This window comes from Genypterus blacodes, unplaced genomic scaffold (assembly GCF_046128005.1).
Source record: "Genypterus blacodes isolate CSIRO-AG114 ecotype Tasmania unplaced genomic scaffold, CSIRO-AGI_Gbla_v1 ptg000143l_1, whole genome shotgun sequence".
NCBI lineage: Eukaryota > Metazoa > Chordata > Actinopteri > Ophidiiformes > Ophidiidae > Genypterus > Genypterus blacodes.
In genome coordinates this window covers 1,548,724-1,563,196 of record NW_027466945.1, presented here as the reverse complement: position 1 = coordinate 1,563,196, position 14,473 = coordinate 1,548,724, and the positions used below count along the sequence as shown (strand labels likewise).

The 14,473-nt window shown below is 47.4% G+C and overlaps 1 protein-coding gene across 8 annotated transcripts in view; it reads right to left on the bottom strand.

Moving 5' to 3' along the window:
* Window positions 1–13,316, bottom strand: part of epb41l2 (erythrocyte membrane protein band 4.1 like 2) — a 35,924-nt gene extending 22,608 nt beyond the window's left edge. For 3 of the 8 annotated variants that reach the window (XM_076165293.1, XM_076165299.1, XM_076165301.1), the window contains exon 1: window positions 10,920–11,102. The gene's annotated coding sequence lies outside the window, so the exon portion shown is untranslated. Of the gene's footprint in view, window positions 1–2,751; window positions 2,846–10,919; window positions 11,104–12,127; window positions 12,218–12,912 lie in introns of those variants that run through there. The other 5 variants (XM_076165298.1, XM_076165300.1, XM_076165296.1 and 2 more) reach the window with 4 other exon arrangements.
* Between the last annotated feature and the right edge of the window lie 1,157 nt (window positions 13,317–14,473).

The following is a 14,473-nucleotide window of genomic DNA, read 5'->3' as shown; positions in this document are numbered from 1 at the left end:
AGTCCCTGGTTTGGGATCAAAGTTTCCTTTTCATTGAGGGTGGAGAGAGAGAATAGCAGCCAATACTAATAAAACTTATTCTATAAAAATATCACAAACTATGAAGCAGTTTTGTGGTCAAAGCCTTTGAGTCAAAGCAACATCGGGGCGCAAACACTAAAAACACAACAAGAGCTCCAGGCATCTGCTTCTCTGTCTCTCTCTCTCACACACACACACACGCATGTTTAAGACGTCATTTCAGTGAAAGTTTCATCAGGGTGAACAGTTTAACAGCTGGTCTCACACACACAAACAAGAGGGCCTCACACACATTCCCAACAAGAGAGAGAATTTATGTTCCCGATCTGAGTCATCCGTTTCTATCCCCGCGGCCCTGCTGAACACACTTCAACCCAAATATCCTTGGCAGCGCTGTCCACACACACACAGACACACACAGACACACACAGGGCCACAGTCACAGCGATTGGCGTGGACAGTAATGGGTTGATGACAGTGCGCGATTAGCCTGGAGGGTAAGTTGAGGTCAGAGCGTGCAGAGTTACAATGAGGGCGTTTCCACCTGCACACACACACACACACACACACACACACACACTCCTCGTATCTCTCTCTGTGTGTTTGCGTCTCGCCTGTACACAGAGAGGAGAGCTACTACTCACACACTCTACTTTAAGTCGTAATTCACTGTCGGTCTCTAAGCAGCTCTTAATCTTCCTCACTCCTCGCCTCGTCTTCATCTTCTGCCCGCCTGTGTTCCATAAGTCATCGCTCGCTCTGCATTTCCTTCACGTTCCCTCTTCAGCTCTGCCACCTTCCATAAGAAAGGACGGACAGATGCGCGTGCACAGACATTCACACACACACACACACACACAGTGCAGCAGTCAGAGTGTGTGTGCGTGTGTGTGTGTGTGTAGGGAGGGAGTGGGACTAAAAATAGAGCAGGTCTCCTTACGCATGATCGGATAATGAGGTAGGAGAGGGAGAGGAGGGATGGACATAGAGGACGTGTGTGTGTGTGTGTGTGTGTATCAGGGACACTGTATATGCTCCTATGTGTTAGCTTGTTGCTCAGTCTGGTTTGGTTGGTTGGTTTGTTATCAGGATCAGTCAGAGTCCAGAGCCCAGGACAGAACCCGGTACATGTTGGTTCTGATCAGACTCCCGGGTCTTCATGATCCATTCACACTGCAGGGTTGGACTAAAAAAAACACAGAGTGATCTACAGTGTTTACACCAAACTGAGGATGTGTTCCAGGGTTAACGTGCCTCTGCTCTGTGTGTGTGAGCAGCAGCAGCAGCAGGCGTGTTCTGCATCATCACACCCGTGTTGTGACAGCGTGTTCATCTGCCTGTGGACCAGATGATGTCTCCATAGATCTGAGCCTGAGCACAGTCTGGCTTTGAGACGGAAAATATGGGAGAACTACTCTGTGTGTGTGTGTGTGTGTGTGTGTGTGTGTGTGTGTGTGTGTGTGTGTGTGTGTGTGTGTGTGTGTGTGTGTGTGTGTGTGTGTGTGTGTGTGTGTGCGCGTTGGCAGCAGAGTGCCGTTTGATGCGAGATGTTTGTCACGGCAGCTAAAGTTGCTTTGACTCTCTCTTCCCCCTCACCAAGGGGGTTCTTCTCTCTCTCTGCCATTCACACACACTCTCCTCTGCACCCGTCCCTCCTCTGTCCTTTTTTCCTCCGGGTCTCCTTTCAATCCGTTCCAATTTCCAACTCGCTTTCATCTCCCCCTCTTCTCTCTCTCTCTTCTTCCCACAGTCCATGTAAACAGAAAGTGGCGACATTATCACTGTTTCCCTCTCAGGCACTAACACACACACACACACTCACACAGACACACACACTCACAGAGGCAGCGGTGCATGACAGTGAGAGCATCTGTGCAGCATCGATGTTATCTCAGTGAAGTATTCCTGCATATATGGGCGGCATTTCAATGGATTTGGTATCGACTGTAAAAAGCTCAGAGCTCCACGGTTGAATAGTTACCGGTTAGGGCGCCATTAGAGGATAACTGATGAATGATAAGAGGAGGAGCAGGCGTACATCTAGATATTCCGAACAAAGAGTAAACGCTCACAAAAGTCATTTAGAGTGTTTTTTACTGCTTAACGGGTCAAAGTTCACCATAACATAAACAATCTCTGTCTAGCTGCCATGCCGGGCTCTGATTGGCTGTCTGCAGGCGTGGCGATGTGACAAAAGCACCCGTGGCTGAGTCACAGGCAGAGTGTCAACATTGTGGCTTTAACTCGTCTCCATGCTTCGTACGCTTCAGATGTTTCCTCTCCAGACAAACACGGTTGCCAGGTTAGGCGAGATAAAGCCTCATAAACACACAGCTGAAGTACAAGAGTGTGTTTCTGACTCAACTGGGCTGTTCCCCCCACCCACACACACACACACACACACACACAGCACATTTCCGCCGCTCGTTTTCATCAGCTCCGTCTTCTTTATCTGTGATCGCTGATAAACGTTTGCTTCTCTCTGCTGAAGGCCCGAAAAGAACAAGTGGAGCAAACTTACGTCAAAGATGTTTTTGTGTTTCTGAGGCGTCTGCATGTGACCGACAACAATCAAAGATGAAAGATTAACTTATACGGCCCGTTTAACCCTTTAACCTGACAGCAGAAACGGCTCCTCCAGACTTAAACATAACACAAGACATGACACAACCTCACATGCTGTCTGGTCTGCGGCCCTGTGAGGATGAAGGACAGAGCTCCTCTTCTTACCTGTTGCTGCCTCTCGTTCCCCTGTTACGCTTCCTTTCCTCTTTATTCACACTTTCTTTTTGCCCTTTTCAACAAACACTCTGATCACTCTCGCCTCCCTGCTCTCAGCTCGTCCTACAAACTGTCATTGCCACTCTCAATCCTCCATCCTTTCCCTCCCTCCCTCCCTCCCTCCCTCCCTCAGAGCTCTGCTTCTGCTTCCCCCGGGACACCACCACTCGCAGAAACGAGGGCAGGACACGGAGAGGGGGGCCACTGTGGAGCCAACGTGAAGAGAAAAACAGAGAGAGTGAGAGAGAGAGAGGGACTGAGCGAGAAAGACTGCTCCTTTTTATCCGTTTCTTGCTTTTTATCCACCCAGAGAAACTAGTTTGGAACCGGTGCCGTCAGTTTGGATTCAGTCGTCCTTTGGTGTTTTCATGTTGCAGCTACGTCCCAAATGGAAACAGCTGAGGAGTCACGAGGCTTCACTCCGTCCCTGTTACCTGGTTTGTGTGGCACAAGGGTTTCCATCCTGCTTCATTCTGCCCACAAAAATGAATCCAGGCGCAGCGAGCAGACAAAGATATTTACTCTGTTTGTTTGTATTATTGTATGTTTTTGACAAACTCCCCCATGAGTGACCCAGCACACACACAAACACACCCCCATGAGTGACCAAGTACACGCACACTCCCCCTCCCCCTCATATTTGCATGATTTCCACGTTTAGACTCTTTAATTCATCCATAATGCAACAGCACCAAAACAAATAGCATGTTACAGCTGCAGGAGCGACACACACACACACACACACACACACACACACAAACACACAGGCACACACACGCTGCGCCGCTCCCTCTTAAAACTTTATTGCTGTCTGTCTGGGTTATAGGGGTTGTTGTCATAGCGACTACAATTTCCTGAACTGGCTTGTGGCTTAGAGACAAAATTTTATGAGAGAGGAAAAAAAAAAACAACAGGGCAAAAATACCCAGAAGAAAAAGAAGAGAGTTTAGCTTTCACATCTGTGTGTGTGTGTGTGTGTGTGTGTGTGTGTGTGTGTGTGTGTGTGTGTGTGTGTGTGTGTGTGTGTGTGTGTGTGTGTGTGTGTGTGTGTGTATCATCTGATAGAGCTGCGACGACACTCTCTCTCTCACACACACACACTGAGTTTGTGGTTTCTATGACACTACATTCACGGACTACAATAAATCACCATGGAGACAAAAGTTTAGCACGGCAAGATTACGACGGACGACAATAGAGATCATATGAGCACACGGACACACACACTGACACACACACGGACACACACACACAGAGACTGCAGCAGCTCTGTGTCTCTGACTCTCTTCATGTTTGCTGTTACACTTCCTGCTAATGCACCACACCCACCAGGAGAGGCTACTCATCTCACAGCCATCCAGTTTGTGTGTGTGTGTGTGTGTGTGTGTGTGTGTGTGTGTGTGTGTGTGTGTGTGTGTGTGTGTGTGTGTGTGTGTGTGTGTGTGTGGGGCTGGACCGAGTGTATTCACTATCGAAACCAGCTGGTTTCTACTTCTTGGTGTCTGACACCGACTGTTACATAATTAATGGCTTACAAAACAAAAGGTTGAGATCGTTTCAGCAGACTTTCTAAAATACAAACCAACATCTGATGGAGACAAAGTTTGTTTCTGAACAACCGCGCGCACACACACACGTCAGAATCCTAATCCATACTGTTCCATCTGTCATGCTATGACACACACACACACACATAGGATCACTAATAGAGCCGTATTGATACAGATTAGCGTTCTCACATTCAGGTTCATATGCAGACACATGTACGTCCCTTTACACTGCACACTGAGGATTACACACAGCACCGGATTATCCCTGTCTGTCTCTCTGTTTGCCTGCCTGCCTGTCTGTCTGTCTGTCTGTCTCTGCGCCGGGGCTCGGTGGACCTGAACTGACATTGAGTGACCACGAGCTGCAGTGAAGACGCGGCTCCTCAAGTTAGTTTTCCGATTCCAAATGAGGAAAATAATGTATGAACGCATCAGCATCACCTCACACTGTCTCACACCGTCTCAAACTGTCTCTACAGCGTGTCTCACCTGACCTGCTGGTGTCTCGGCCTGTGAGCGACGCCTGAATGGCCCCGCACTGTGTCATTACCTCCATCACTACATGTTTAGCCTCAGTTCATAACTGCTATTGTCTGCAGCAGAACTCAACCCTCAGACTGAACACACACACACATTCAGCTCAGCTCAACTCTCTGTTCTGCACCACAATCACTCACACAATACACCAGCTCCGCCTCCCTCACTCCCAAACTACACACGACCTGCACCTTCAAGTCTATTCATACTAAATACACTTTGATTATGGTTTTTTGGCATTAATGGTCTGGCCAAACAACTTTTTACGACGGCCTCTCTCTCTCTCTCTCTCTCTCTCCACCCCCCTCTCTCTCTCTCCCCCTCTCTCCCCCTCTGAATAAAGGGTCAGCTCATAACTATTGTTTACTGTTAAACTCCTCTATTCAGCGATTAGAGCAGTCAGCCGTGAGCGCCCCTGTCACTATGTGTGTGTGTGTGTGAGAGTGCACATGAAAGACAAAGAGTGAATGGGTAGGTGTACACGAGAGGTAACAAAGTTTACTCTGTATGTGTGTGTGTGTGTGAACGCCAGAAAAGAAAGAAAGGAGAAGAGGCCGTAAGTGTGTGTGTATGTGTGTGTGTGTGTGTGTGCGTGCGTGCGATTGCGAGTGAAAACTAAAAAGAGACACAGAATCCGCGCAGGCAAACATCAGCGCTCCAAAGTGCCGGAGGGCGTGGTGTTGCCACGGTAACGGACATCCCATAGAGGGCGGTAACGACAGGTGCCTTAGCAAAACAAATGACATCACTGGTATCGGGGCTGAGTGACGCTCTCTAATATGAAACAGAGCTGCAGATGAGATCACACATGGATCTGCTCTGGAAGAGGACAAACCAAAGCTGCTCTGGTGTTCCTCCATTACAAACCATCAAAGTGATCAGGTCGGATTATTGATCAGTTAGATAATCACCAGGCTGATTCTGTCCACTAAGATAGGACGGCTTGTTTCTCTATTAGGCCCCAATGAGATGAAACCCCCTCTCCCTCCTGACACACACACACACACACAAACACACGGTTTTTGGTTTTCTCAATTTTGGTTTCCACAACATGTTTCACCAGGAGCCCAAACTCGAAATTACGCAATTCTCCCGAGTGAGGGTCATCAGATGTCCTCCACACACACACACACACACACACACACACACACGCACGCACAGCTGTGTGACATTCGCCATAGCAACCAGCTCTTCCCAGGCAGCAATGCTGGGGTCAATGGCAGTTGAATTCTTCGGGCTCCTGGTATCACTTTATCCCAGGCAGGCTCACGACCTCTGACCTTCAAACAGGAAACAGGAAGCGTGGCAAATGCGGCAGCTCTGGGGTTCTTTCAAGTCTCTCTCCATGGGTTAATTCCCCAGCCCCCCCCCCCTCCGTCTTTATCTTCCATTCTCATATTCTCATTTTTTACACACATTTGTCTCTGTTTCTCTGTGTCAACACAAAAACAGGAAGTGCTGATCGAGCGCTAAAGATCCGTGCACGCCGTAACTCACCGGCTCCGCCTGAGCACCCACTGATCTAAACACGGGCTGACAGAAGAGAAGATCCTTGACCCCCCAACCTTTAGAGTCCCCTCACACAAACACAGGCCTTTAGTTCAACCCTGACACACACACACACACACACACACACGAGTCCTTTCCATCCTCCTACAATATGTTTTACAACCATCAGAGCTTCTTAAAGGCTCCTGATGATGATGACGATGATGGTTCACTGGGATGCGTTCCCTCCCTCTCAGCCTCCTCTCCCTTCCTTCCTTTTCCTCCCCTCTTTCCCTCCACCTCTATTGCTCTGCCCTCGCCCTCCTGCCCTCTGGCTGAGCCCTTGCCTGACTTCCTAATAGTCTGACTGAACAGCTGACTGAATGCCTAACACATGAATAAAGACGTACATTAAGTAAATACACTGAGTGGCTCCATGAATGAGCCCATTTAGCTGCTTGTTTTGGTTTTTTGCACGACACTTCTCCAGCTCTCATCCCAGTCTGATATCTCTCCGTTCATCTATCTGCTCTCCCACCTCTCCATCTCTCCTGGCGCTCCTCCTCCTGTTGAACAGACGGAGGCTCCTCCTGTCCTGCGCTGCCCCCGGTCAGCCTCTCTCTCTGTGAGAATGTGACCCTGCGCTGATTAATCTGTTTTTAACTGTGTTTGGCCTCCTGCCACAGTCACAGCCGCCCTCTTCTCCTCTCAAGCTGAGACACTTGCCCTCCTTCTCCTCCTCTCTCTACCATCCAAAGCCACCATATTGTGTTTGCCTGCTTCCTCCTCATAAATAAGGAAACACAGCCCAGCTAATCTCTCCCATTCACATCACTAACAAGCTCTGCTCAGCTTAATCATGTACATTACCCCCACCCCTCTCTCCCTCGTGCCCTTTTTACATCTCTATCACTCCTTCCCCCCTCTCCCCCCCCCTTCCCCCTTGCTGTCTCTGGCTGAAGCGGTAATAAGCTGAACATTGCATTACAGTTTCCATTCATCCGTGCCTCTCTGATCTTCTTTGTGTGTCCCAGGCCCTGTGGAGCCATGAAAGCTGGAGGCTAACACTTGTTGGTCACGGCTCAATAACACACTGTACAAAACAACACGCCCGGGCGAGGAGCAGCAGCTTGGGAGAGTGGCGGTGTCCGGACCGTCTCTGAGGTTCGAGGGGTATTTTGACTCGTCGCCGTAAAATCGGAGTATTTGATCAATGGCCGCGTGGGACAGAAGGCTCGTCCGTGTGTGTTTAAGCCGATTCCTGTCGTGGAGACGGGGGTCGCAATGAAAACACACTCGCACACACGGATGTTCCCATAGCCCTTCCGGATGGTTGAGCAATATCTCTCTGGCCTTTCCTCCCTCACCCTCCCTCAGCCTCTCACTTCCCCCTCTGCTTCTCTCCTTCCTTCCTTCCTCTCTCCTTTTCTACCTCCATCGTCACTTCTTGTGGTATTCCTGTCTCTGTTTTTTTTCTGTCACTCTCTATCTCTATCCTCTCTCTGCCCGTCTTCATTCTTTCCAGCTCACAGAAGGTCACATAATGCCACAATCGTGTTTATACCATTGCCAATGTAACTGGCAATGTTTTAATATGTCAAACGAGTCCCTCCAGTATCTCACAGTACAGAGAACACACACCATGAAGGATCACTAATGGACCTCTCAGTCCTAGTCTACATCGCTGGCATCATGCGGAAACTCTGTCACTACATTCCTCATCGTCAAAAAGTAGAGCGACGACAATGAAATCCAAGGTTTCTGTGTGACGACAGCAACGCCGGGATGAAACCAGTAATGAACAGTTTGTCCCGGCGAGATAAGAGTTGGTACGGTCTGTCTTTAATGAGGAGATTCTCCCCCGGCAGAGCGAGCAATTAAGACTTCTCATTAGTGGTTTTGACAGAGCTGCCACTGTTCCACACGTCCCCAGACGAGGAGAATGAACTCGCACAAACAGAGGAGCCGGGAGAGAGAGAGAGAAACACGCAGGGGAGCTCGCCGCCGGCTTCCCCCCGTAGCTCACCGACCAAAGAAGAAGAAGCCTTGTATGTCACGTTTACATCCATTTCATTGGGTCTCTGTTGCTGTTCCTAAGACAGAACTCCACAGAACTAGGTGGACAATATAGTACATGACCCTTCAGCTGTGTCCCCTTTGTGATGTCGGTGGCATCATCAAAAGGCAGGAAATCATTGGAAAGGAGGAATAACAGTGCCAGGAAAAGTCCCCATAAAAGCAATGGGGCATGAGGCACTAAAACGCATCCCTCCATTTATGCAGCTGGCTTCAGGCCAGTTAGAGAAGGTTAACCGGATGGATTGATGGATGTTCTATCATCTGCTTGAGCTCCGCAGGGTTTCCCCTCGGCTGTTCGGCTGGGCGGAGTGGGAACATCACCAGAGGGCCGGGGACAGAGAACTGGCAGAGCCTCATACAGACGGGTGATATGGAAAATAATGACCTTCCTCTGAATGTGTGTCACCGTGTCCATCGGGGTATGAAACATTGCTTCGTGTCATTAAATGGCCTCCTCGCCCGGCGCTCTCAATCCTCTCTGATGCTGATCACTAACTCCTACCCTCGCCTCCTGCACAGCCATTCTCACTTTGGATCTCACCTTCTTCCTTCCCCTCTAATAAGGGAGAGGACAGAGGACAGAGGCAGACACAGAGCCCAGGCCCAGTGTTGGTTATGGTGTGGACTGGTTGGCCCCACACACACACACACACACACACACACACACACACACACACACACACACAGAGTGAAGGTTAGATTTAGAGGGTGATCTTTACAATGCCAGATGACCTCATATTACTGTGTGTCTGTCTCTCTGCCTCTGTCTGGATGGGAATCATTGCAGCACACATCAAACATTGAACGGGCATATCAGTTAGTAACTCATAAAGTGGTGTAATACTGTACAGGAGCCAAACACAGGATGAACGATCAACAAGCAGCCCAGCACATAAACCCTGGCTGTGGGAACTACAGAGTATATATAGTATATAGTAATAAGTATAGTGTTTGTATTTATACCACTGAATTGAGACTGAATGAATGATGTAAATCAGTGATGTCATTGATTTAGTTGCAGGTAACATTTTACACGTCAGCATAACGTGCAGCGCCGTCTGCTCGTTGGTTTGTTGACCTCACAATCTGACTGAACGAGCTGAGGCCCTGCCAGCTGTGCAAAAATGTATTTTCTGGGAAACACACACACACCGCACACACACTTTGCATAGTCACAAACTAAAGAGCTTGTTTGCACAACTGTAGCACAGACTGCCTATGTAGTAACGTATGCACCAGGTATGCGTTTTCAGCGTCAAATTGTGATAAATCTGACAATTATCAGCACAGTGAAGATAGGAAATGTGGTGATCTAGATATTGAATGTGTTTGACTATTGATTTACTTTAGTCCTGGAGCCTTGTGATGCCACAGAGGTCTGATCTCCTGACTTTCTCTCTCCCACTACACATCAAAGACGTTTAAAAAGTTATTTTCACGAGATTATTAGCGCATCAATGATCAATAAACTGAATTTTGAATCTAGTAGAAGCTTGAACAACTGGTTAAGCACTCAAGGGTTGATCTTTCATGCAGTCTAAACTTAACCACATAACTCTGCCCTCTGAAACCAGCCGATGTGTCCTCCCTACTCCATAAATCAACGGATCAAAGCATGAATGAATGAATGAATGATCAAACAAATGGACTGATTCAGAATGACCGTTAGTTGCTCAAACGGACGCCTCATTCCTGCACCATCACAGAACACCAAAACATCCTTTAAATGTACTTAAACATAAATATAAACACGTGGTCGTGTTGTTGCTCGTAGTTAAATGTCAAAACTCTATATTCCGCTTTGTAAGACAGAAAAGCACCGAGCTGAGCAGACAACCGAGGGTCGTCACGGCTGAGAGCAGAGCTGCTGAGACGTGAAGCACACGGGAGGGAGTCACATTGGAGAAGAATTAAAGGTTTAGAAAGGAGCGCAGATAAACTAACACGTCTGTCGTCCTGCTAACACTGGAGAGTGTTTACGTTAGTTTATCAAGCGGTAACGTTTGAATTCACCTTCACCAGGAAACAAACACGACAGGGAGGTAACGGACTCGGTTGGTTTTTAGAAAAATGTGACTTTTATAATCACAAACACACACACACACACACACACACACACACACACACACAGGGAGTGAGCGGGAGTTGAGGGGAAACCGCAGTGTGATGCTAATTCAAGCGGCGTTAGCAAAGGTGGACCGATGCTAAGGTGAAGTGAAGACAGGCGCCATGAAGACACACACACATACACACACACAATGCGAGCTAACGGGCTTCACCGGGGACACACCGGTAGCTCGCCTGGACATTTTAGGAACCAGCCTCCATCGTGTTTCCTCGTGTAACTGCAGTAAAAAACGCTACAAATGCGCTACAAATCCACTATTTACATGCACGACCTCCCAGCAGCAGCGGCGGAGATGTAAGAATCACATGATGTGAAAGCAGCGGGGGAGACGTTACCTGCTGTGATTTCCGGCGGTGAGTTAAAGGAAACTTTTCCTAACGTGGCTCTTCACCTCCTACAATCAATCGTCCCTCTTCCAAAGCCTCCGGTTCTCAACTCCAGTCCGCACTGAAAATCTGGCCGCGGCTCAAAGCAGACGTGACCACCATCCTAAAGTCCCGCCCCTTACAGTGGGAAACATGTCGAGCCCGCTTTGATTGGCTCACAGAGGTTACTGTATCCAATAGAGAAATATGATTGGTCGGTTTTGCTGTCAATCGGCGTTCGGTGGGAGGGCTCGTTGCAGATGTGGCAATGCTGCTGTGGCGGTGTAGTGCCCTCTAGAGGACATATACAGTCACTGAAATATAGAGAGAGAAACTTCTGCCGCTTCGCGCCGTTTTTAGTTGAAATTACACAGATGTGTTTAGATTTTCAACAATATTTCACCATCTAAAGCTAGTTTGTGTTATTGTTTTACTGTTGGTTAATACATTCAACACACACACACACACACACACACACACACACATTGGTATATACTGGTTTAAAAGAAAGGAGACCCCAATACAAACTTTGAGGTACTGAATTGCTTATTTGTTTTAGAAGCGAAACTGATTCATAGTATTACTGTACATTTTGTCCATTCATCCATCTTTACTTCACTTCAATAAGAATTGTTTTCTCTTTCTCTTTATCTTTATCTTTCTCTTTCTCTTTCTCTTTCTCTTTCTATCTCTCTCTCTCTCTCTCTCTATCTATCTGTTTCTTTCTCGCTCTCTCTCCCCCCTCCCTCTCCCTCTCTCTCTCTCGCCCGCTCTCTCTCTCTTTCTTTCTCTCTCTGTCGCCCACATCAACAAACAGATTACAGAAGCTCAACTAATTGGCTTACAGAGTGAGGCAGAGTGAAGATCTGACATCCCCCAAATGAGGAAAAGAAGCAAACAAAAGTGAGGGAAGAATGAAAGCAGAAACAACCACAGAAAAAAAGGATGACTAGTGAATGCCAATTAAAAACCTCATAAATAAACAAATGTGGTCTGTTATTTTTCACATAGAAGAAAGAGAACAGAAACATGTCACTGCTGAATCAGGGATGAATAAACTCATTGTAGAAATATAACAATAGGAAAAGTGAAAGCGAAGCAGGAAAAGGTAGTTTAAAGTTGAGCAGAATCATGCAGCGTCAGCGTTTAAGAGGTGTGTGTGTGTTTGGAGGACTCACCATTAGCAGAGCGGCATGGATCCAGCAAAGCAGCCCAGCAGGTAACACACACACACACACACACACACACACACACACACACACACACACACACACACACACACAGGGAATGGAGAGCACAAGGACAAATACATCATTAACCAAATTAAACATTGAAATCTCATTTCACGTCACTGTTGTCATTCATGTTGCTGTCCTTATTTTTTGTGCTGTATTGGTTTCACATCCACATTCCAAATATAAAATGTATTTTCATCACCGATTGATTCAAAGATTCATGCAGAACAATACATTGGTTAAGCCAATAAAATAGAAGAAACCTCAAGGCACAAAAAAAAACTAAAATCACAAATGTGAGATATGAAAGTGATGAATGCATGAGAGCATGTAAACAGAGAGGAGGCGTGGCCCAGGAGAGGACTCCTGAGGGACACCACTTGTTAAAGGAGAGGCCCAACATTTCATATCAGCCAGGCTTTATTGAAATCATATCCATGTGTAAAGAGATTAGACAGAAACACACCCACATATGAATTTAATCTCATAATGCTACAGGGATCAGTGGATGAAGAACACCTCCCTCTGCCACGCAAGTCAGCAACCAAACAACTCCGCTCAGGAGCCTTACGAATGAAGACAGAAACCTAAATGCAAACTCCTTCTGGAGGGATTTTGCATTCAGGTCAAACCTTAATGACAAAAGCACTCAAACAAATTCTGCATTAAGCTGCTGCGCAACGATTTCCAACAACACATGAAAGGTCACTGACATCAGAAACGTTTACCTGAGTGAAGATCCCACTGTGTACAGTTTGTTCCCACACAGAAATAGGCCGTGTGTTGCCTGCGACTTGACACCTAATCAGCCGTTCTCTCTCTCTCTATCCTCCCTGTCCTCTTCGCCCTCCTCCTCCTGTCAGTGCCGTGATGGAACTTGGTCCACAGCCCCGTTGTCCCTCACAGTCTCCCGCTATCAAGCTGACCAGAAAGGCTGGGAGCAAAAACAGGCTTGGCTACCAGAGAGGCGACGTCCTATAGCCAGGGAGCTGGACTAGCATGCAGGGAAGAGATCAAGCCAGAGCAAATTCTCTGGAGGATTAGCAGAGAGCCTTTCTGAGGGGAATTACACTGACACAGCCATCTGGACAGCAACACAGGGAAGTACTGCCGACTCACACCGGCCCTGACAATTATGGGCAACTGACACTGACACAGTTCAACCTGCAGGGTCAATAACCCTTGACCAGGTATTAGCCCCTCCCCTCTGTGAGAACTCCCCAAACATACATACATACATACATACATGCATACATACATACACACACACACGCGCACGCACGCACGCACGCACGCACGCACGCACGCACGCACGCACGCACGCACATACATACATACATACATACATACATACATACATACATACATACATACATACATACATACATACATTTCTGTTTCACTCTTTATCTGGGACAGCGGCATCCCAGCATGCACTGGGACAAACTAACACAAACAGATAGATATTCACATTCACACCAGCGGGGAGTTTACAACCTCTAATCTATCTGGCCATGAGGAATGTGGAGGGAAACACTCTTGAACACACACTGATGGTGGGATTGGACCCGTCAACCTACATGCTGCACAGAGTCACTGTGTGGGAAAATTGATTGAGCAGCTTTCAGTTTAAATATTGATGAGTTGACCCTGTGAGGGTGTGGCAGGTGTGACTCCTGCTGTCTGGATACACTTACGATAATGACAGAGGGGCTCTAACAACGCAGTGTGCACTTACTTTTAATTGCACAACACACACACCAACTTCAGCTACACACACTATCTACCCAATGTCAAGCAGACAGAATACACTCTCCAACACAGTCCATGGTTACCTTCTGCACGCTCTTAAATCATCTTTGCACTCCCAGCGTATTGGCTACACCCGCTCAATCAAATGCAACCCAGTACAGCAGCTTTACAATAGATCCTTTCTGTTTATTATAATAATCAGTTTTTCTTGACACGGTGCCACGAGTGTGTTGACTCAGCCACACAGCGGTTTGTGAGGCTGTAATTGCTGGTGGTGTTGTACTTCTGTAACACTCTGCCCCTCAGGTGTGTACGCTAAAGCAGGAGGGCAAACCTTTGGTATACTGGCATTCCAAAGCAACACTAGCCGACTACTAAATGCAACACCAACAACTATAATCAGGCAGTTCAACCAGGAGTTTCCCCGCTATTAAACTTCAAAACTCTCCCTAATCTAAACAGTTTTGCAAAGATATGGATGATGACATGACATTACAGAGCCGCTGCATGTTTTCAGACATACAGCAGCAAAGACAT